Source organism: Sander lucioperca, chromosome 11, assembly GCF_008315115.2.
Source record: "Sander lucioperca isolate FBNREF2018 chromosome 11, SLUC_FBN_1.2, whole genome shotgun sequence".
In the NCBI taxonomy this organism is placed as follows: domain Eukaryota; kingdom Metazoa; phylum Chordata; class Actinopteri; order Perciformes; family Percidae; genus Sander; species Sander lucioperca.
In genome coordinates, this window is record NC_050183.1 from 34,730,878 (window position 1) to 34,754,240 (window position 23,363).

Sequence of the window (23,363 nt, forward strand, 5' to 3'; positions counted from 1 at the left end):
ACAACCTCATTATTTCTAAACGGCTAAAGTACCACAGACCAGGGGATCAAATTACTAGACAAGCTAACTGTTGTCATTCTATAACCATGAGGCTGTGGACACAGCACAGTGAAATAGGACTCTGTTGCAGAAATGTATATGTAAAGGAAATGTTTCTTTTTGTCTAAGCAGACAGGTGTAATTCATTTCTGGGGTTATGCATAAACCTACGCACACCTGGCATCTAGTTTCCATGACATCATGAGCCTACATAAATTCAGAGGCCCTCTGAGGTCTAAGGGCATTTTTACATATCTTCTTAAATTCACCTTTTAAGGGTATTTGCATATAAGTGATTCACATGTGTTTCATATCAAAATGTTCAGAACAAACTCAGCTTTCTGTCTAGTGAGACACAAATGTGTTCCAGAGCAACGTGTGAAGAGATAATTTTGACCGAAAGCTGAAAAACTTTCAAATCTCTTGTGAAAACAAACCTACACTCAATTGTTTTGGTGCTTGAAATGAGTTTACAAAAGTCTTGGGTTCACAAAAATAGCGTAATATATCAATAAAATATTAAAGTAAATAAAGTTTATTTACTTACTTACTTACTTACTTACTTACTTAAATAAATGTTTAAAAGGAAATTTGTAATATCGCTTTCTGAGTAAGAGTGTTGATGTGAAAACATCACTTGGATTTGCCGGTAAGTCTTTTGTCCTCAGAGGGCAGTGTTGGGAAGGATACTTTCAAAACGTATTCCGTTACAGAATACAGAATACATGCCCAAAAATGTAATTTGTAACGTATTCCGTTATGTTACTCAATCTGAGTAACCTATTCTGAATACTTGGATTACTTCCACACTGAATTGCATTTTATAAGTAGGAATGCGGCCATCACATACAGCTTACTAAACAGGCCTATTCTGGTGTGTTCTTCTGTTCCAACTGGCTGAATGTGTACCTAAACAAGCAGATAGATTTTTGGATTTGTAGTCCTGAACTGCATAGCCTACTACAAAAATCTAACCGCAGTCTAAGCTACCACAAGCTAATTTTAGCTAACGTTAGCTAACATGTCAAACGGGGGCTAGTCAGTCTTTCAACGGCTCTGGGGCTAGTAAATCAGCACATAGGAGAATGTAAAGTCGTCAACTATAAAATAGCAAGATGACCAGTAAAACTACAGCAGACGACTACCCTTGGCTAATTAAAAAAAACAAAAACTTACTTTAAGATGCTTCTTCAGGTTGGAGGTGGAGTAATTTGGACGCTGAAAGGAAGTTGGTTGCTGGCAAGCAGAGGTTGCACTGCACAGTTATATTCATGCTCCCTTATCTTTCTTTAATGTGAAATGCTGTTTGAATTTCCAAGATAGAAACGCATTCCTGCCCTGGCTCTGTTGTGCCGGTTCCGGCTCCATCTCTACCTCTATCAGTGATCACGCAAATAGCTAATTTTTTCGTTTTCATATTGGGGCTTCTGGGAAATGCATGGAGTTGCGAGAGTGAATAAACTCGTGAAACAGATAAGTATCGTCATGTAATCCATTGATTTCAACAATGTAACTGTATTCTAAATACCAACTATTTAAATTGTAACTGTAACGGAATGCAGTTACTCATAATTTGTATTCTGAATACGTAACGTCGGTACATGTATTCCGTTATTCCCCAACACTGTCAGAGGGTAATGTAGGGGTTTAAGGGGCGAACATCAACGCCCCTCCTCACCTTCCCCCATTTTTTCTAGCAGAACAGAGCACCTTCAGCTTTACCAACAGCGCAATTTCATGCCAAGTAGCTTGGAACGTTGACTATTAACTCTGAGGCTACAATTTAGAAAATATAATCAGATAATGCTTCCCTCACCAGCTTACCACAGTTGACTATGACAGCTGGAAATAGCTTTACTTTGGGTATTTGTTGCGCCGAAATTTGCAGAGCACATGAAACACATGCTTCAGGCATGGAATGCTATCATTGTGTGAATGCTGATTCAGCGGCATTCACAGTATAGTTATCGGATTCTTTATTCTTCAACTTTCTTTGGTCGCCTCTAACTCCTGCATACGTTCAGCTACAAAAAACATTCACGACACATGAATTTCAAAAAAGCACCAAAATGATTTATTATTTTTATTCAGGAATTCAACTGTCTGTCATGTAAACCCGAAAATACAAATAAAAAATCATTAAAATCATGAAGTGTCATTATGAAACAAATAAAACAAACACAATGACTGCGCTTCAACATCAGCAACATCCAATCCAATCACTCCTTCTCGTGGCTGCCTGCACACGCACTTTCCCTGGCCTCATGGCTGCAACTTGCGCTCTCTTCATCTACTCTATAACATGAAAAGGGGACAAAAAGGTTGTATTTTTTGTAATTTTTTTTTTTATTTTTTGTATTTCAACCCCAGACTGTGGTGTCCCTCAGCTGTGATGCTGAGGATGATTATTTTTCCACATACATTTTATATCAATACGTTCCCAAAGGACTTTCGGCACTGAAGACGAGGTCATTTCACTTATGCCACCTATAGTTTAGACTGTCTGAGCCTGATTAGTAAGCATGACGCAGCATTTTCGCAAGACAGTCAAATTGCAACTACAGACAGTAATATGTCGTTCGCTTGCCACTGCTGTGCCACTGTTGTAACACCTTCAACTTTCATACAATATGGCTATTATTCAATTTAAGATATATTAATTACAACAATTATCACTTTTCCACATTTTTTACAACTTCACCTTCTTCTTACACATTTTAACCACCAATCCAGTTTAGCTTTAGCTTTTCAAAAATACCTTTAATTATTCCACATCTTTTTTACATTAGTGGTGTCAACTTGTCAATGAAATTCATACCAATTAAAACAATTCCCACTTTTCCAACTATTCTCACTACTTAATCTTCTTTTTACAGATTTAAAATATTAATCCAGTTTAGCTTTAGCAATTTAGCTATTCAGCAGTCGCACGCATTTTCTGCAGGAAATGCATTTTCTAGTATAAACAGATATCCTGCAGCTAATCATTTAAGCTCATCTTTAATGGCACATACTTAGTCAAGGGCGTAACTTTGGGTTCAACATTGGGGTGGGGGGGGGGAGGTGAGATCTCCACTTTTGAGCAAAATAGAAATTTTAAGCATATCAAACATTTCCTGCATTCTGGTGATTTTTTCTGCAATTATTTGTGCCTTTTCTGAATCAATTTATGGTGTAAATATCTTTAATTATTTAAAGGAAATTATTATTAGATATTTGGGGGGGTTGCACTGGCCAGTTTTGATTATTGGGGGGGGGGTTGTAACCCCCCCATCCTCCCTGGAAATTACGCCTATGTCCTTAATTAAGATCAAAGCAAAACACTTTTCACTCTGCATTTCACTAGTGTTTTCCAATTATAACATGATGCATGTGAAAGGGCTTCTATTTCTGAACAATGTTTAATGAGACTTAATCTGCTTATGTTCTCTTTTTCCTGCCTTAGTCACACAGCGTATAGCTGTTTTCTGCATTTAATGATTTCACCTTTTGCTCAGTTTGTTTTACATACCAATTTCTAGCATTCAGTGAATTTTTCATGTGTAGGAAATATCCAGCACCATAAAATGTATAATTCTACATAGCTGTAATGTAGTGTAAACACTGAAAAAAATAGCGCTGGGAACACAACAACTGCAGTTGAAAATTTGAATAGGATTATTATGTAGGCTGCTGTTATCAGACATATGTATAGTGTGCAGTTACCAGATCCCTGTGGATTAGATGTCTGTCTGCATAATACCATCATAATTTATGTTAATTATGATTATTGTGCCAATAATCTAATGTCACGATCCTGTTATGAAGGCAGATTTAGGTTAGTGTTGCCCTTAAAATGAGACCAGATGTTTGTGTTTTCTAATGTTACATCTAGGTGGCCATGATGATCATATTCTGTAGAACATAGTCATACAGTTGCATGGTGCCCTTGTTTCTGCTCTCCAACCAAACGTTTGCCAAACAGCAAACACAAGTGTCTGATGTAGACAATGCAGAGGATGATTAATCATTTATTGAATTTACTATTTCCTGTTGAGGGACTCACAAGAGACAAATAACAAAAAAAGTGGTCAAAATTGAAGCAGCAGATATCCTGACTTTTAGTCTCTACTCTCTAACATGGGGAAAGCTCCAAAATTGCTGGATCCTACATATCCCATAATACAACTCAATAGCGTCTTTCATTAGACCCTCCATACCTCACATTGCCCACTTCTTTCCAAACCCCACAACTCTAGTTTGTGATGAAGGCTTGTGTGAAGGCACACACACGCACGCACGCACGCACGCACACACACACACACACACACACACACACACACACACACACACACACTGTGTATATTTATATATATATATATATATATATATATATATATATATATATATATATATATATATAATATCAGTGTTTTCCCTAGCTTTATAAAAGACTTAAGTGCACATATTTGACAGAGAGTTTAGGGTTCGTCCTTCAACAAAAGGTTTTTCAGTTTAAAAAGAAAAAATCAATCTGACATAATTTTGAAACATTATTATCACCATATCTGTGTCTAAAACGTGGGAAAAGCTAGAGCAGATAATAAATAAATGACACTCAAAAATCTTAAGGTTAAAGAAGTCCACTAGGGGCCGACTACAACCATTAGATTGGAGGAAAGTATTTTAGTTAGTTTTTTAACATTCATTCGGCTTAAGTGCTGTCCATAACGGCTCGGGTGCTGCACCTGGTAGGGAATATATATACATTATATGTGTAACATTAGGGGTGTGCCCCTAGAGTAGCAGTTATCTTTGTCCAGGAAACCTAAACTGTTGTTTAGAGCTGCATTAAGAGACAATTGTTTGCCATTAAAACCATGCCACAGTAGAATTTAATTTACAATAGAAAGTCAAAATGGCCTAGGGGATTGCAGATGGATCACAATCAAGTACTAATCATCATAAACAATCAACACATTTATATGTTGTTCTGCAGCATTACACAACATGCTCTATTGTGACCAAGACATAAATATCTGTGAGAATTTAAGGGGTGTACCACTGCACCCCCAATCAATGTCCGTTCCCACACAGGCCATATGGCAGTGCTGGCCCAGCTCTTAGTGCCAGCCCCTGCTCTGTGCACACGGGATAACAGCTTGGTGGACACATAATTAATTTGCTTAGGCGTCTGCCATTTATTTTCCAACCTACATTTTGTTAATTGGACAGAGGAGGTTAAAATCAAATGAGTGTCTCCGGGTATGTTAAGGCTTCTAATTGCATTGGGTTCACAAGATAGTGGTTGCTTGAGGGAACACAGATACAGGGGTGATATTGGGGAGGAATGAGGTGAAAACATCACATGTTTTCAGTAGGGCTTATGCTAAAGTCCGCAGAGGACAAGAGGCAATCACTGATGATCATAGACGAAAATGTAAATAAAGAAATATGAAAGAAATCATGAAAAAATGCAAATGACAGACTTATCTGCCCAAAAGGAAAGACCCTTTTCTTCAGACAGATATGTCTTACTTGGGTTGTATTGCTTGTAATGTGTCATTTTAGTTGTCCTGTGTTGTTTAAACTTTACATCATAATGGAACCCCCCCCGCCCCCCCTCCTTCTTTTCTCTGTTGCGTCTTTTTACCATTCTGCTATTTAATTCACCAAGCACTAACTGCCTCTTGCAACCAAAGTTAAATCAGACTTGTAATATGAATTTAATCAAGTTAATTGACTAGTAAATGCAAATGATATTAGGAGCCCAATATGCAGCATAAATCTAGATGATGCCTGTTTTTGGTATTTTGTAAACATCAAAAGATGATGATGAAAGTTGTTATCCAAATGATCAGAGAGATAGAAAAAATGTGTATAAAGAGAAACCGTTAATTAGAAATCCTGAATGTAAAATAGGTCTCATTGTATTACACTTTTTATTTAATACGGTTCCTTCATAGTGAATAATTAAAAAATGACAGTGTACTCAGATTGCGAATGATTAGCTGAGAAAGATTAGGAACATTTAGGAATGGAACATAAAATGATATCATACCCTCAATATATCAGCTGCTTTTTCATTTCACGGAACTTTTTAAATGTCTGTGTCACCATATCCTTCTGTCTGAGCCGGGTTTTTTTGGGACTGTGGAGCGAAATTGTGGGTTTATAGTGCTGAGGCGTGGAGACAGTGCACTAGGGGTAGGGCTGAGCGATTAATCGCTATTTTTTTTATTATTATTTCTTTTTTTAAAGATTATTTTTTGGGCATTTATTTCTGACAGGACATCTTAGACTTGGAAGGGGAGAGAGAGGGCATGACATGCAGCAAAGGGCCACAGGTTGGAGTTGAACCCGTGGCCACTGCGTCGAGGACTGAGCCTCTTTACATGGGCGTGCGCTCTACCAGGTGAGCTACCCAGGCACCCGATTAATTGTTTTCAAATCGAGATTTAAAAGAGAGCGATTAGCTAATTGTGAAGACCGCAGTTAATCAAATCCGCAATATCTAGTTGAACGTTTGGTGTAACATTTGGTTTAACATTTTTTAATCCTCTTTTTGTTATTATATTATCTTTTTCATTTTACATATCACAGATTGTTTACAGAAATGTCCTATTTTCATTTTCATTACTTTATTTAACATGATCGTAGAAGGTGCAATATGTAGCTGTTGCTATTAAACTGAGTCATATCTAGAAATGTCTGTTAACAGGAAAGTACTGTGATTGTTTTGTTTTTTTACTAATATAACTTTAACTTTTGTGATTTGACTGTTCAATGTCCCATGCTTATTAGAAGGAAAACATGTATTGCTGCCAATTCATACCCATGTTGTCATCCTTGTATAAGAATACAGAGCAGCTTTGATGGTATCTCATGTTGTAATGCTCCAAAAAAAAAAAGAAGAAGCAAATCGAATCATATCTGGCAGAAAAATCGCAATTACATTTTTTTTCTTCCCCAAATCGTTCAGCCCTAACTAGGGGTTAATGACAATAGAAATGATTGCACTCATTCAGGCTTTCAGGGGATGATCCAGCTAGCCAGTGCCTGCAGCAGCTGTGTGGAAGGGTTCGTATTGGTGCCCCTGGAGCTGTGCAAAACAGGCCACGTTGTCCACAGCAGCAATCCCTGCTGCTGTTAATCACCTGCCTTCCCCCCACCCCTAAATCTCACACCCCCTTTTTCTGGTTCCTTCTGTCTCTCTCTCTCTCTCTCTCTCTCTCTCTCTCTCTCTCTCTTTCCCCCTGCACTGATTTGCAAGCGCAGATTAATCAGAGCATGGGGGCCTTGATGAAATTTTGCTGTTATTGTTCCCAATTTTAGCAACATCTTTTATTGTCTTCATCATTCATTTACAGGAGGGAGACGAGGGTGGGGGGGGGGACTGTGTCAATTATGCAAATGATGTTGCACACTTTTGCAGATTGCTTCATTCGGTTGCCATTGTTTGGGAGAATTTAATTATTAAATATTATTATGCTCATGTTTCCTTCAATTTTCCAAAGCTTTGTTTCAATTTGATCTCTCCTCCAGCTGTTCATCCCTCCGCTCCGAGCCAGAATCAAACAGTCTGGCACGCCAAGGCCAAACAAACTCCCCTCCGTTTAATGATTTTGAAGTTTCGTACCTCGCTCTCTCATCTGTGGGCTCAATACTATGATTGGGAAGAAAAAAAGGCAGACCACATTCAGTTTAATGACCGGGAATTGAATTCAAGTTTATTCAAAATTGACATTCAATTACGTAGCACCTAATGATATTTTAATCTCTTTTCTTTAATTTCATAGGAATTGGCTTTTCAAAGGCTTTTGTCTGGCAGCAACACAGACGGACTGAATAAAGAATACAGATTGGTATTAGATCCTAGTGATGATAGGGAAATTAAAGCTTTTATAGTTCACACACTCAGAGGAAAGGCAGTGTTCCCTTATTAGACATTTCAATCCCCGTTTCTTGAAGCCCATCGTTGCCATCTTTCCTCTGACATAGGTTGGAAATTTAAATATTGCAATACATTTTTAGAAAGCATTTATCAATTTCTACAAACTCTTACTTGATACTGCTTTACTATTTTCGATTGAGGGGAATCTGTCAGGTGTAGATGGGCTAATTATGATTTGCTCGTGCTAATTGATCCAAATCATTTTATAATATCCCATATCAAAGCTACTTTAAGTACTGTATGTACAGCAGTATAATTTGTATAGAAAATAAAGAATGATTGCAAATTGCGATGGGAAACCGGACTAGGAATAAGAAACCTTTGCTTGTGGCAGCTGAAACTATTTTGTCAATTGAATAACTGTTTAATGCATTGTTTTATGTGATAGTAAATTGAATATCTTCCGATTTTGGAGTGTTGGTCGGACAAAACAAGTCATTTAAAGTGCCCATATTATGAAAAAAACACTTTTTCTGGGATTTGGGGTGTTATGTTGTGTCTCTGGTGCTTCCACACACATACAAACTTTGAAAAAAATCCATCCATGCTGTTTAGAGTGAGATACGGTTTCTGAATGTGTCCTGTCTTCAGTCTCTGGGTGAGCTGTTCAAAATTGGCACGGCTTGTGACGTCACAAGCCGAAACGAGCAGGCTAACCGCAACCATTAGCTCGTAGCGTTAGCATGCTAACGCTAATGCTAACGCTAGCATGCTAACGCTAGCATGCTACCTCGTTCTCAGTAGCAAAGCACTGCTACAACACACACAAGTTCACCATAATCTACAAAAGAACTACTTCCATGTGCGCCCTCATTTAGAAGTCTCCCAGCTAATCCTGCCTTGTAACTGACCAAAGTTGTAGAAACAGCCTTTCTTTTACTGTCTATGGAGCTAGCTAGCTGACATGATCTACATCTGAGCTACTGGGCATGTGCAGTGCAATCAAAGATAGTACAGAAGAAGAAGAAGAAAAGAGGTCTCACTCTGTAGCTAAAACAGAGACCAGGTGAAAAGAGGATCTGCAGCAGTGAGAGAGAGCAGTGCAGTACAACAAAAATACGGTGTTTTTTGAAAATTAAATCATGTAAACCTATTCTGGTACAACCTTAAAATACAATTATGAACCTGAAAATGAGCATAATATGGCTGCTTTAAAGATGTCCTGCTGGCCTTTAGGAAAGTGTGATTGGTCTTTTTAACTGGTTTTATCGACAAAACGATTATCTGATTAATCGAGAAAATACTTGGCAGATTAATGAAAAATAATCGTTAGTTGCAGCTGTAATGTGCACACTAGTAGAGTTAAAAATGTATGTAGACCAGCGCCCCTATTTGTCAAACTTCTAAGAATCATACTCTAAAGAACACATTTTGGATTAAAAGGTTATTTGCTGAGTGTGAAGAATAAGACACATTTACTCCACGATTGATTTATGCTTACAGCAAAGTGTCACCAGGCTGATCACATGTATGCTACTCTATGAGCAAGAATAGCCAATCAGAGACAAGAATTTGCCCCTACATCTGCCACATTACTCATTCTTTGTAAATAAAAAAGAAACATATGTAATTAGCATATTTAAAGAAAGTTCATTTCATTTGTGTGAAATTCTTAACATGTCCAGTAGCAATTACCATGTCCAATGAACAATCTAATCTATTTTAAAACATATACATTTATAAATAGGCATGAAATTAAAGGAAATTTTCTGAAATTAACTTAAACTCAAACCACACTGGGGAATCTCCTGTAGTACCACTTTGACAACTGCAGACAATAAAGATTCATGTTAAGGAATGACAAAAAAGTTCAGTTCACTTTATTTATGTCTAGCATACCAAACCTATTTTGAATTCAGCATATTGCTTCAGCCAACATATTATTTATAATGACAATTAGTTATTTTGAACATTCACTTCATAACATATGTGCTCACCTCGGGAGCTTTCTTAAATGTAAGGGTGTTTTTAAGTCAAAAGAAACGTGATAAATAGTTTTTGTTCATAAGTTCATGAGTAGGACTAAAAATGAGGCATTTTTACTTTAATCTCCCACTTCAAGCTATAGTGCGTAGTTTCTGTCGCCTCCATGAGGAATTCTAAGTAATGACAACAAAACTGCAGCCATCCACATGATACAAGCCTTCCGTGATCGCGCACGCGCCCCCACCCCTCCTCCACGCAGTAACTAGTAGCCAAGGAGGACACGGAGGATTAAAGCTAGAGTGCGTAGTTTCTGTCGCCCCCATGAGGAATTTTAAGTAATGACAACAAAACTGTCAGCGCACCATCTCCACTCCTCCTCCATGCTGTTGCTAGTAGCCAAGGAGGACACAGAGGATTAAAAAAACATGACGGACTCTTCAGAAGAGGTAATTATCTTCACTCGAGTTTCTGCGCGCGAAAGTCGCCAGACGACACAATCTTCTGAACATAGCCATACTGAGAAATACAGAGAGTTGTTTGGAGCTGATCTGAGTCTTAATTAGCTTTGTAGCAACTCATTTTGCAATGGCTTGAATGTAACAGACGTTCATTAATATCAAAAAGTTACGCACTAAAGCTTGAAAAAAAGCATGATGGACTCTTCAGAAGAGGTAATTATCTTCACTCGAGTTTCAGTGCGCGAAAGTCACCGGACGACACAATCTTCTAAACATAGTCATACTGAGAAATACAGAGAGAGTTTTATGGAGCTGATCTGAGTCTTAATTAGCTTTGTAGCAACTAATTTGGCAATGGCTTGAATGTAACAGACGTTAATATCAAAAAGTTACACACTAAAGCTTTAGGTAATTTAATAGATACAGGCCCTGAACTTAGATGCTGCTTTTTTTTTGCTTCCTACAGCATCACTACTACCCATGACTTTTGGCTGCATGCCCTGTCTGAGAAATCTTATTGGATTCCTGTGACACTGTTTTATCTCATGCACACGGATTTCCTCACCACAGGTTACTGGTGGAATTATACACCAACAGCCACTTTGACTTCACCAATTTAAAGGGATCGGACGGGGTCATGAGAGAAGGGGAGCGGCTGGTTCTTGGAGGGCTTGAGGGGGTGGGGGGGGCTGGGCCTGAAAAAACATAACCCGAGGAGCACTTTCTCGCTGATTACTCATTGACGTTTTTCCTGCCTTGTGGGATACTTCTATTTCTGACAGTTGCTCCCACAGTGGGTGCGTTCAGCGGCATGTCCGGCGCCACTCGTCATGTTGGCCGTGGCTGGGAGGAACAGCTGTCTGCGTTAACGAGGCCAGAGCCACACACAGACCAGCGAGGCGGCGGCGCTCGGGCAGACCAGAGCACCACTCAGGCTCCATAAGGCCCCGGGATACGTAAACAATGACTTAATGAGAATGCGTGCCATTACTGTAATTAACACAGCTCATGTCAAGCACTGTCAGAGTTTCAGGAAGGTCTTGCATTACATTGAAAAGGCTGGCATGCAATGACCAGAGGCCCTCCCTACATTCACAAAACAACCTATACAGAGCATAGACACACTCAATAAAAAAGGTGCATAAAAAGATCCACCATCTGTAATCAAAACAACATTTAACCTTTTATGTAATGATCTCTAATTACATCTTTATTTATGAGCATTTTTATTTCATTTAAGTAGCAAGTCTTTCATTGTTTTGTATTTTTTCTGTAAAATGAATCATCTCACTCACAGATGCAGTTTGTATCTAAAGGCTACTCAGCCACTCACAGGATGAAATGTAATAACCATAATCAAAAGGTCATTTTTACTGGCAGATTTCCTTTTCACTGTTGGCGCTCTTTATCTGTTGATTAGATTTGTTTTTTTATAGGATTAGTCTGACCACATAAAAGCAAAACAAAGCGGAAAACACAAGTAATGCCTAATTTTCATTGGCCATATTACAGTATGTTGAGAATATAGTAAGTGGAATTAATGACTCTTCAGTATGTTAATTGTTTAAATATGCACAGTTTTACAGTTTTGTGCAGTGTATTCTGATCCAATATCCTGCTAATGGCAAATACATCAAATAAAGAAACATTTCATCCACAAACAAGATTCATTTTGCAAGATAGCAGAATTGACAGAGCCACATAAAATGTCAGCAGACCAAACACCATCACACAGAATTTTACTGCTTGTGCAAACGCCCTCATCACAGTCTGACCATGTTGGACTCCAACCTTTTCTCATCTTATTACCCTAGTTTAGACACTCATAATTTATGTTCAGACTCAGTCCAGATAATCTGACTGAACTGGATCAAGTCTTCTGACTTCAGTAAATCAGAATTATAAACATTGTCATTAGATGATGTAGAAAGAAATCAATTTTGCAAGATTGCGCTAACTCTCTTTAAATTTAGGAGAGGATGTTTTAAGCCATCAGTGTGACATTTTGTCTTTTTAGTGAAATGCCTCAACAACTATTGGATGAATCCCCAGGGATTAATTGTAATAACTTTAGTGTTCCACTGAGCTTTCTTCCAGAGCCACCATCAGGTCAAACATTTGTCCATTGTGAGCAAGTTAGCATGCTGACTTCTGTTAAGTACAGCTTCACAGAGCCCGAGCATGACTGTAGAGTCTTAAAGCCGATTTATGGTTCTGTGTTAAATCTACGCCGTGGCTACATACATAGGTACGTGGAGACACGGACCCTACACCATAGCCTGACGTGCACCTCTCAAAAATTGAACTACATGTTGCGGCGACGCATGTCACTCGGCCGTGGCTTGGTAGCGTTGCAATTCCCCTAGTCTCGCTTTGCCAGAACTTCCTCCACACGCTGCAGAGGAGGGTCTGGCTAGTCCACAGGGCATTGTGGGATGGGAGAAAAACGTGCTCTGGTTTATTGGCATTTCTTTGAACCAATCACAATCGTCATGGGCGGCGCTAAGCTCCGCACTGAGCCGCTGCAAAATCGCCTCGGGAAGGAACCTGTTTTGGTCGAACGTGTACGTTCAAAAGTTGTTTTAGTCGTGCGAGTGAAAACTCAGATTGGACAGATAATCTAGCAAGCTGTCTCAATTTACCATGCAGAGATCTGAGAAGCATTGTCCCCATAAATCCCACACAAAGAAAGCGTAAGGAAACAGACATCGGTGAAAAGACATGCATCCGGTGGAATTTCCTGCAGCACCGGAGCAATCCCAGAAGTGGAACGTTGATGATATAGACTACATTTCCCCCTGCTCATTTCTGGGTTCTCCTTCTCCATAAACATTAAATCAAGGAGAGGGTTAACTTTTCCTGCTACAGATTTCAATGCAGGTCAATGCAGCGGCTGTGAAATGGTTTCATTTTCTTATAAGTTCTTCACAATAAAGTCCTCCGTTATTTTGGTAATTGGATGCTTTTATTATGAAGCAGCAAAATCAGGAAATGTTGGGACTTCATCAGCTGCACACAGACAGATTGTGGGCAGCGCTTTTTCATTTTTCACTTGATTGATGTGAAAATAACATTATAAACACACAACTAGCCTATATGCAAACAGAAATGATGTACGTTTGTATATAGAGCGGGGAAGTAAGATCCGATCATAAGTGGTCACTGAGGACGCATTTGGAGACACATTCAACAGACAGGTGAAAACCTCTCAGTTACACTGGTTTGGTTTGATGCTTCTGTTGATCTGGGATGACTTAGCTAAAATGATGACAAAAGGCATGTTGTAGTATGGATAAAGGAAAAGATACAGTATGTTAAATATATTCCCTATAGGTCTTAGTTGCTGCTTTTGTCACTTTGTACTGTATTTGGGCTGGCTGTGGATGCAACATAATCAGTTGGAGCAGTGTTGTTGCAGGGAGGCAACATTATTAACAGTTAATCATGAAGCGAAGTTGTCAGCGGGGGTGGCTGCAGCTTTCATAATGGCCTAATTTCTAGAAATCGCAAACTAATTATCTGCATTTGCAATTGTTGTGAATTCTCTTTGTGACTATGCAGGAACATTTAATATAGAGTTTATAGTCCTGGGATGAGTTGTTGGGTTATGTGTTTGGAAAACACCATAGGGCATAACTGCCCCATAAAGCTGTGACATAACTGCAGCATAATTAGAAGGGTAAATTCTTATTCGAAGCCTGTTATATGCCAACAATCAGGCATTGTGTAGTTGAAGATAAATACAACCAAACTCATACAGAGTTAGTTAGAGTATGCTATGGGTAGCATACTCTACGGCAACAAAATCAATTAATCTGACTAAATATGAATAAAATATATACTAAAATGACATTGACACAGTGGACACCATGCTTGAAAATATCAATGCAGCAAGTCATGCTAACATGAATAAACACATCAAAATAAAAACCTTTTTTCCGCCTGTGCTCGTTTTATTTTAAATTTCTCTAACTGAATAAAATGTAACATGATTGACAAACATTACATTACATTTACATTATCATTTACCATTTATACTTAATAAGCATTATAAAACAAGTAGATCTGACCTGACAATCTGAGCACACCTGGCGTATCACTTAAAATATCACTCCGCCATTTCTGTGTCAACATTACAGAGTTGAATTAAAAAACTGTTTCAAAACATTTGTATTCATGTAAGGATCGGATTAAACAACGTATTTGTTACAACGCTCTGAAGTTAAGTTTCACTGGAAATGTTTTGGAACCGCTGTGCCGGTGACGGTGCTATCTTGAAATTTCTTTCAGCTGATATCTTAGTTACAACAACATTGAGCTTGCAAAGCAGTTTTGTGTTTATACCGTATGTGCGGTAGTTATTCAGTTTGGGAAATCCCACGATCTCTACAAATCTAACGTTAGCTTAAGTTACCTGCTGACTAATGTTTTACAGGGCCAAAAAAATCGTCTCCGTTGTTTGAAGTTTGCAGACGTTTAGTATCTAAATCTATCCATGGAAAACATTTCTTTTTTTCAGCACATATCTTAGTTATAACAGGATAGAACTAGCAAAGCAGTTTGGTGTTTATATTTGCGGTAATTATTCAGTTTGGGAAATCCCACAATCTCTACAAAGCTAACGTTAGCTTAAATTGACTGGCTGACTAAACAGGGAGTGACTAGAAATCGTCCTTGTTGCTTTTTTATTTTGAGAGCTAATTGCCCCAAAATATTAATTATAACTTTAATTTTATTGTTAAATATATATATATATATATATATATATATATATATATATATATATATATATATATATATATATATTGTTATTACATATATTTTGTTGTATAATCACAATATTACACTCAAGGGTTTGATTTAACGTCATTATTGACCAGCAGCGATGTGGCTAGGAGCAACAAGTCCTCCAAACCATACAACAATATATGTTGTTAATTCCTACCCTCTAATACGACACACAGGAGCGTTTTATAAATAAGCGAGATCATGGTTTGGGTTAAAATCATCTGTTAAATTACTTAAAGTGCCCATATTATAAAAGAAATCACTTTTTCTGGGATTTGGGGTGTTATTTTGTGTCTCTGGTGCTTCCACACGCATACAAACTTTTTTACGTAGACCTGTTCGAGTCGTGATTCACTTGGATCTTTAACCCGAGTCTTTAAATTGACTCACGAATCGCGAGTCTCTAGTATAATTAACCCGGTTCAGTTGAGTCCTACTACAATTCAATCTAAAATGATAACAGCGCCACACACAAACCTCTTGCAACATTAGCTTCTACTATGCTAGCCATCTTAGCTGCAAAAAGCTTTATAACTTACAATTTTGTAGGCAACAGCAACTCCACAAGTCAACTCAGAAGCGCCTGAGTGAGCAGAGAGACAGTCCCGACCCGCAGACTCAGAGCCGGAAGCTCGCAGACCATGGGATTCACTCGAGAACTCACGAGTCAACGAGGGCTCGTGAGTTGTCGGGTGATTCATGAGTTGTCGGTGATTCATGAGTTGTCGGTGATTCATGAGTTCTTGCGTGAATCAGCTGGCTATATGAGTGGATCTGATTCAGACGAGCGAGTGGAGTCTCTCCTTGAGCTCAGAGTAAAGCAAATCCACAACAAAAGCCATTCTTTCACTTCTGAAATAACATACAATGTTCTGCACGTAGCCTAGCTAGGCCTACTGTAGGTTTTGGTGTATAAATGTAGTATGTTAAATGCAATTAGGTCAAGCAGACAGTCCGAAACATTACAAGCTCGCCTCGGCTCGGCTGGCTCGGCTCGCAGACAACTCATGAGTTGCCGACAACTCACGAGTCCTTGATGACTCGTGAGTTGTTGATGACTCGTGAGTTCTCGCGGGAGTCAGTCAATCCCGCGAATCAGCTGAATCAACCGGCTACATTGTTATGAGTGAATCTGATTCAGACGAGCGAGCATAGCGAGCGAGTGAAGTCTCTCCTCAAGCGCAGGGTAAAGCAAATCAACAACAAAAGCCATTCTTTCACTTCTGAAATAACATACAATGTTCTGCACGTAGCCTAGCTAGGCCTACTGTAGCTTTGGAGTCCGTAAGCTCACCTCGCCGACAACTCATGTTTTTTTTTGTCTTCAAAAAACTTTATTATTCAAGTACAGGTACACATACACATTGAAAACATTAAATGATATGCATACATACATGAAAAAGGGGCGCATGGAATTTACATTAAAGAGGTTGAGTCATTGTGAATGTTCAGAGTCTGGATGGCTTTCTTATTTGTCAGTCCTATTAAAGTTTCAAAATATAATTTCATGTCATTTTTAAATGAATATTCGGTTTTCTTTCAGACCATTTACATTTATGGATATAACGTTTTCCAAATAAAATTGAAAGATTCCAAATGAAAACATGGCATTTTATCCAAATCAAAAGCTCGCCTTGGATGTAGCATACAATACTGACTCAAGTGACTCAAGTGACTCGCACAACCCGGATCAGTTTAGTGAGTGACTCAGAATAACCCGAATCCTTAAAAGGAATTGAGTTTGCCAGGCGTATTTCTACGTAACTAGCCGAGACGAGGGGCCTAGGGGGCTAACCGCTAGCATGCTAGCTCGTTCTCAATGGCAAAACATTGCTACAACACACACAAATTCACCCTAATCTACTAAATAAATTGTATAGAACTACTTACATGTCCCTGTTCTGCAGGTATTCCACACAAAGTTGGAAGTGCGCCCTCATTTAGAAGAAGTCTCCCGGCTAATCCTGCCTTGTACAGGCCGAAGTTGCAGAAACAGCTAGCTAGCTCATGTAATCCTTACCTAGCTACTGCGCATGTGCGACTGACAACAAAGATCTTACAGAGGTTGCGAGTTCTCACTCTGTAGCTAAAACAGAGACCTGACACAGGGTGAAAAGAGGATCTGCAGCAATGTGCAGTAAAACAAAAATATGGTGTTTTTTGAAAATTAAACCATGTAAACCTATTCTGATACAATCTGAAATTACAATTGTGAACCTGAAAATGAGGTTGAATGAATTTAGTGCATAACTTTTTGATATCAAAGATCGTCCGTTACATTCAAGCCATTGCCAAATGAGTTGCTACAAAGCTAATTAAGACTATCACTCTCTCTGTAGATTTCTCCGTATGGCTATGTTCAGAAGATTGTGGCTTCCGGCAACTTTCCCGCGCAGAAACTCGAGTGGAGATAATTACCTCTTCTGAAGAGTCCATCATGTTTTTTTAATCCTCCGTGTCCTCCATGGCTACTAGCAACTGCATGGGAAGGCTTGTATCTTGTGGACGCGCTGACAGCTTTGTTGTCATCTATCTATAAATTGCAGGAACGTCTGTCTGTCTGTCCGTCTGTACGTCTGTACGTCTGTCTGTCCGTCTGTCTGACTGTCTGTCCGTCTGTTATGCGCATATCTCTCGAACCTTGACAGGTGTCTTGCTACGGGCACGAGTAAGTGCAGTGCCAAGTTTGACATTGTTTGGATTAGAAATGCAAAAGATATCGTTAAATATATAGGTAAAAGAAGCACACATTGGCTTTTGCTGCTCTAGCCGCTGGCCACTCCCCCTCTCACCCTGAGGATCAGAGACAGAGAGCAGCAGAGCTTTGGCAGCTAAAATGTGACATACACCTCAGACCCACACAAATGTGCAAAGTAACACTACTTTGGACTGTCTTTGACTTTGAATAAACAAACGACAATTCCCGAATTTAAGGACGTTTCAGAATCCCACACATGCAAAGCACAGCCAGCTACAGACAAGTGGCAGCGAGACGTATCTGTATGTGTGTGTCCGTGTTTGTGGGCGTGTTCGGTGGGAAGGTAACCTGCACATCACACGCAGACACCACATGCAGAACGCTTTACAGCGGGGGCGACTCTTTTCCTGCTATTGTATTAAGTTGCTGTGAATTGGCAGAACATAACGTAATCTTGGAGATTATTCCTTCAGAGCGCTGTGCAATGCGATAAAATCTCAGAGTTGAACCGGGCAGACACATCAGTTTTCATCAGACTCACCCTGGGTCGGGTTAATTAAGTCTACTGCTAACTTACAACACTAATAATATTACCGTCACCAAAATACCCCCGCGAACAAATCCATACTTCACTGTTAACCGTCAAGCCACTAAACCTGTATGGAAATGAACACCTGCTGAAGTGTTAAATTTGTTAACGATCATACGAAATGATGATGAACGCAGATATGTGCTGATTAGCTCTCATAACGGGCCAGATGGGTAGCTAACTGCCATGAGTCCATGATGCTAATGTCTGATTACTCCACATTTTCATTGTGATATTTTGTGATTACATTCTGAATCTGCCCCGTTCTTTGTCAGGTAAATACAGTAGTACAATGTCTTCCTCTGATGTAGACGTAGCCTATGCTGTAAGTCAGTAATAGGCTATACAGTGGAGGTGCATATTAAGTGGTTTGGGGTCCTTCTTTAAGTAATTTTGGGGTACAATTTGGTTTTGAAGAATTCTACAAGCAGCAATACCACAGGCCAAGCAATCGCCCGTTCCAAACATTTTCAACAGGCACTGCACTAGTTACTTAGAATTCCTCATGGGGGCGACAGAAACTACAAACTATATATAACCTCCGGTTACGCTTTGACGCAAGTAGTTGACAAATAACTCACTATTTACTTTACCTCTGCTCTCCTCGGTGAAAGTCCTGTTTGTTTGACCCATCCACTGCCCTAAACTGCCTCCTTATGCAGAATTTGGCGCTCCAATACACCTTACTTTACTTTCTACTTTGCTCCAGTAATAATTATGGAAGGCCACTAGAGGGCCCTGTCCCTATAAACGTGAAGATGAGTCATTATTTCAAGATTCAGTACTTTATTGCCATACAACTCGGTGCAAGTTGCTAGGGATTTGCTTCATTGCTTCATGACAGGACATCAACAAGATATAAAAAAAACATAGAGCACATATATACACATACGGTATCCCACACGAGATCACACTTGACACAGGCAGATAAAAAAAAAGAGGGCACACCGCTCACCACATACCTGGATGACAGTCCAGGAGGCTAGAGTGACAGATGTCAGGTTAAAGTGACATGGTGCATAGGGATGCAGAGCGCAAATCCACAACTTTACAATAAATAGATCAAATAAAGCTAGTATGGGTAGCATCCACATATGCCAGTGATAATGACAATATTTAATATACTTTGTATTGGTTTTAATATTTTGGAGTGAATGTCTTTTGCAAATTGACTGACACTTCTTGATGAGTATTACACCTAAAATATTTTTCCCAATTCTATCTGGAGGGAGGAGTGGGGGAACTGCTGTTTGGTCAAAAGTGGGCTATATGGCTTAACACGTGTTGGACATAGCCACTGTTGACTTAGTTTTCACTCATTTGCACTTCATACAACAGTGTTTCTGACATTGTTAGAAAGGGCAGAGAGGAGAAAGAGAAAGGAGAGGCAAGAGTAAATGTTATCATCAGTGATGAACGGTGAGCTGTAATTACAATAGTCCAAAACATGAAGCTTCTATTATTTGTGGATGTTCCTATTTTCTAATATTGTAACAGATTGTATTGTAATCAGCAAGATATGGGGATGAGTAATCTTTTTGAATCTGTGTAGATGATATAAGGACCATTTATTGTATGGCCAGAAAGGGAGTCAAAATGTTCAGTTTCTGACAGTGCTCCTAGCTGTGTTGTTCAAGTTTTTGTAAAAGCAGGATGCATCATGGCAGGTTTTTACTAAAATGATTTACTAAACTTTTCTGGATTAATATGTTCAGAATATATGTGAACTTGACAGAGCTACAATAGTAATCAGAATTTCCCGTACAAAAAATACATGTCAAAGAAATTGGCCATATTTTACTTTTAAACAAACTGTAAGATATGTTGTGTCTGTACATATATCACAAAATGATTACAGCTGTGTATAACACAGCTGTAATCAGACCAGTTAAAAGTACAATATGTAATTTTCTACCGCTAGGGGTCTCTCAATCGAAACAGTGGATGTAAACAAAGACTTTTGATGACGTTGTGAAGTGGCATTATGGGAGTTGTAGTTTTCATTGTTTAACACAATTGCTGATTAAAATATATCTGTTCACGGATGGGTTTATCCATTCCAGTTTTATCCACATTACGTTTAAGTAAAGTTTATTCATGTCATTCTGATAAAATAGCTGTAGACTCCCCCACATAATTACATTTTCTTGATTCGATTTGTGGTAGCTAGCTAGCTAGTTGACCAGTTAGTAAGCAAGCAAGCAAGCTAACATTAGCCAGCAGCTAAAACCACAGTATCACAATATATTTCACGTCTGTGTCACTTTTTGAATGTTGTAACGGTACTCAACACCGCTGAGAGACTTATACTGAACAAAATTATAAATGCAACGCATTTGTTTTTGCCCCCATTTTTCATGAGCTGAACTCAAAGATCTAAGACTTTTTCTATGTACACAAAAGGCTTATTTCTCTCAGATATTGTTCACAAATATGTCTAAATCTGTTAGTGAGCACTTCTCCTTGATTAAGGTGACCAGATTTCTGAGACAAAATCCGGGGACATTTTCAGCTTAGAATGTTTTTATCTTTGTAAAACTTAAAACGGGGACACTGACCCAGGGGCGTCCCTAGACCTAGAGCTGCACTGGGGCACAAACCCCCCTATGCATCAATCTGGTGCACTTCACTTTACTTACTGTACGTGTATGCAAACTGTTGCTGTAAATGTTTTCCTCAAGTATAAATATTTAGGATACTTTTCTCCTTCTTATTTATGTGTATACATGAGAGTATGGGTGCAGGTGTACATATGAATATTATGTATGTATGTATATATGTGTATAATATGTATGTATATGCATATGTGTATGTATGTGCTAAATGTTGTTATGCCTCCTATTACTGCAATATGTATTATACACAAACTTGTTTTCAATAAGGAGTCGGTGGGGGGTGGGGTGAGTGAGATGGAATGGGGGAGAGCTCTAGCAAGTGTGAATGTACATGTGCTGTATTGTCCTTGTCTTATGTCTCGAGGACCCCCTCGAAAACGAGATGCTTCATCTCAAGGAGTTATCCTCTTAACAATTTCAATAAACAATAAACTTGAAAAGAAATTCAGAGGTTAGACTTGATTTTTCTTTTCTATGGATGGAAATATTTGTACTGTAGCCTGAACTATTTTGCACTTCAGAATTATAACCATGCACACAGTTTTTTCTTCATATTTTTGCATTACTGTCACTAGGAAGCATACTAGTAGAATTATATATATTCATATTTGTAAGTGGGATATATATAAGTAAGTGGGATTGTCTGGAATCTGGCAATATAATAACCATTATGGTGGGATACACTGGCTAAGCAATTAACAAAAATGTCTGTCCTGACATAAATAGTTTACATGAGAATACATTATAATTTTGGCCCTTTGGCTGAGTCTCTATCTGTCAGAGGGAGAGCAGGAGTGCAGCTGTGAAGAAGTTGGTAATTTCATGGCGCAGATTAACACGTGCACTATATCCGTGTCACATTCTCATTAGGGGCTGAGCCCCCCTAAAGGTCTGATCCTAGAATCGCCCCTGCTGCTACTTCATATTTGTACTCCACTACACCTCAGACGGAAATGTTGTAATGTTTACTGCACTACATTTATCTGACAGCTTTTGCTGTATTGCTTCAGGCTGGGCTTGTTTCTGCAACAGCTCATTGAGTATCGGATACTATTAAAACTATTGAGGAAATATTTTCCTTTGACATTGGTCCAGTATTAAATGAGATCGCTGCAGTCGGCAACGGCGAAACAAGCTACAATGTAAGTTAATAGGACGTCAATTGTCCATCTTGTATTTACGTTCATAAAAGTGCTCGTTTTGCAACTGACAGGCTCAGATTAATATTCTAAGTATCTGACAACATTATGGAAAGGATTTCTAAGGAGGTCAACCTTTCTGTTAAAGAGTAAGATCCTTTTTTAAAACATAAAAAAGTCTGTTTAGTCAGTTTAATTCGAATTTCGGGTCTGTCAGTCACCGGGGACAGTCAGTGAAAACCGGGGACATTTCCGGGGACAGGTCATCGAAACCGGGGACTGTCACCCTATTCTTGGTGCCATCATTTTTCCGACGCGCCATTGTTCCGATCTCTCAATAACCCGAAAAATTCCCTTTGGTCCTACAGCCCACTAGTCCGACGTCCCTTTGTTTTGAAAAAAATTAACCCTCTGCTCCGACATCCCATTGTTCCGACCATATAGGCTTTTGTGGATCACCTCCCATAATCTAAAATCTGAATCAAAAATAACAAGCAAAATTACTTTTCTCTAGCTTATCAACACATTTAAATGTTTAGCCTATCTTTGAAAAACTGAAATATCCTGTTGGACTTTGGCTAAGTCCAAAGTCCAACAGGGTAAAGTTAGTTTTGGCTTGGATATGTATTTATATTTCCATAAGCCTGCAATGACAATGAATAGGAATGGGGCATATCATTGCAATCACCAATGTGAAACTAACTTGATCAGTGAGAAGACGCTGGCCGTTTCAAACAGGAAACGTCGGGATTCCCGACATGTTAAACAAGGCAAAAATCCTAAAGAAATATTATAAATAATTGTCCCTAACCCTAACCCTAACCCTATATGGTCGTAAAAATGGGATGTCGAATCAGAGGGTTTATTTTTTTTTAAACAAAGGGACGTCGCACTAGTGGGCTGTAGGACCAAAGGGAATATTTTGGGTTACTGAGAGGTCAGAACAATGGAGCATCAGAGAAATGGGCAGTCCCCCTTCTCCTTTGACAAGATAATCCATTCACCTCACAGGTGTGGCATATCAAGACGCTGATTAGACAGCATGATTATTGCACAGGTGTGCCTTAGGCTGGCCACAATAAAAGGCCACTCTACAATGTGCAGTTTTATCACACAGCACAATGCCACATATGTCGCAAGTTTTGAGGGAGCGGGCAATTGGCATGCTGACTGCAGAA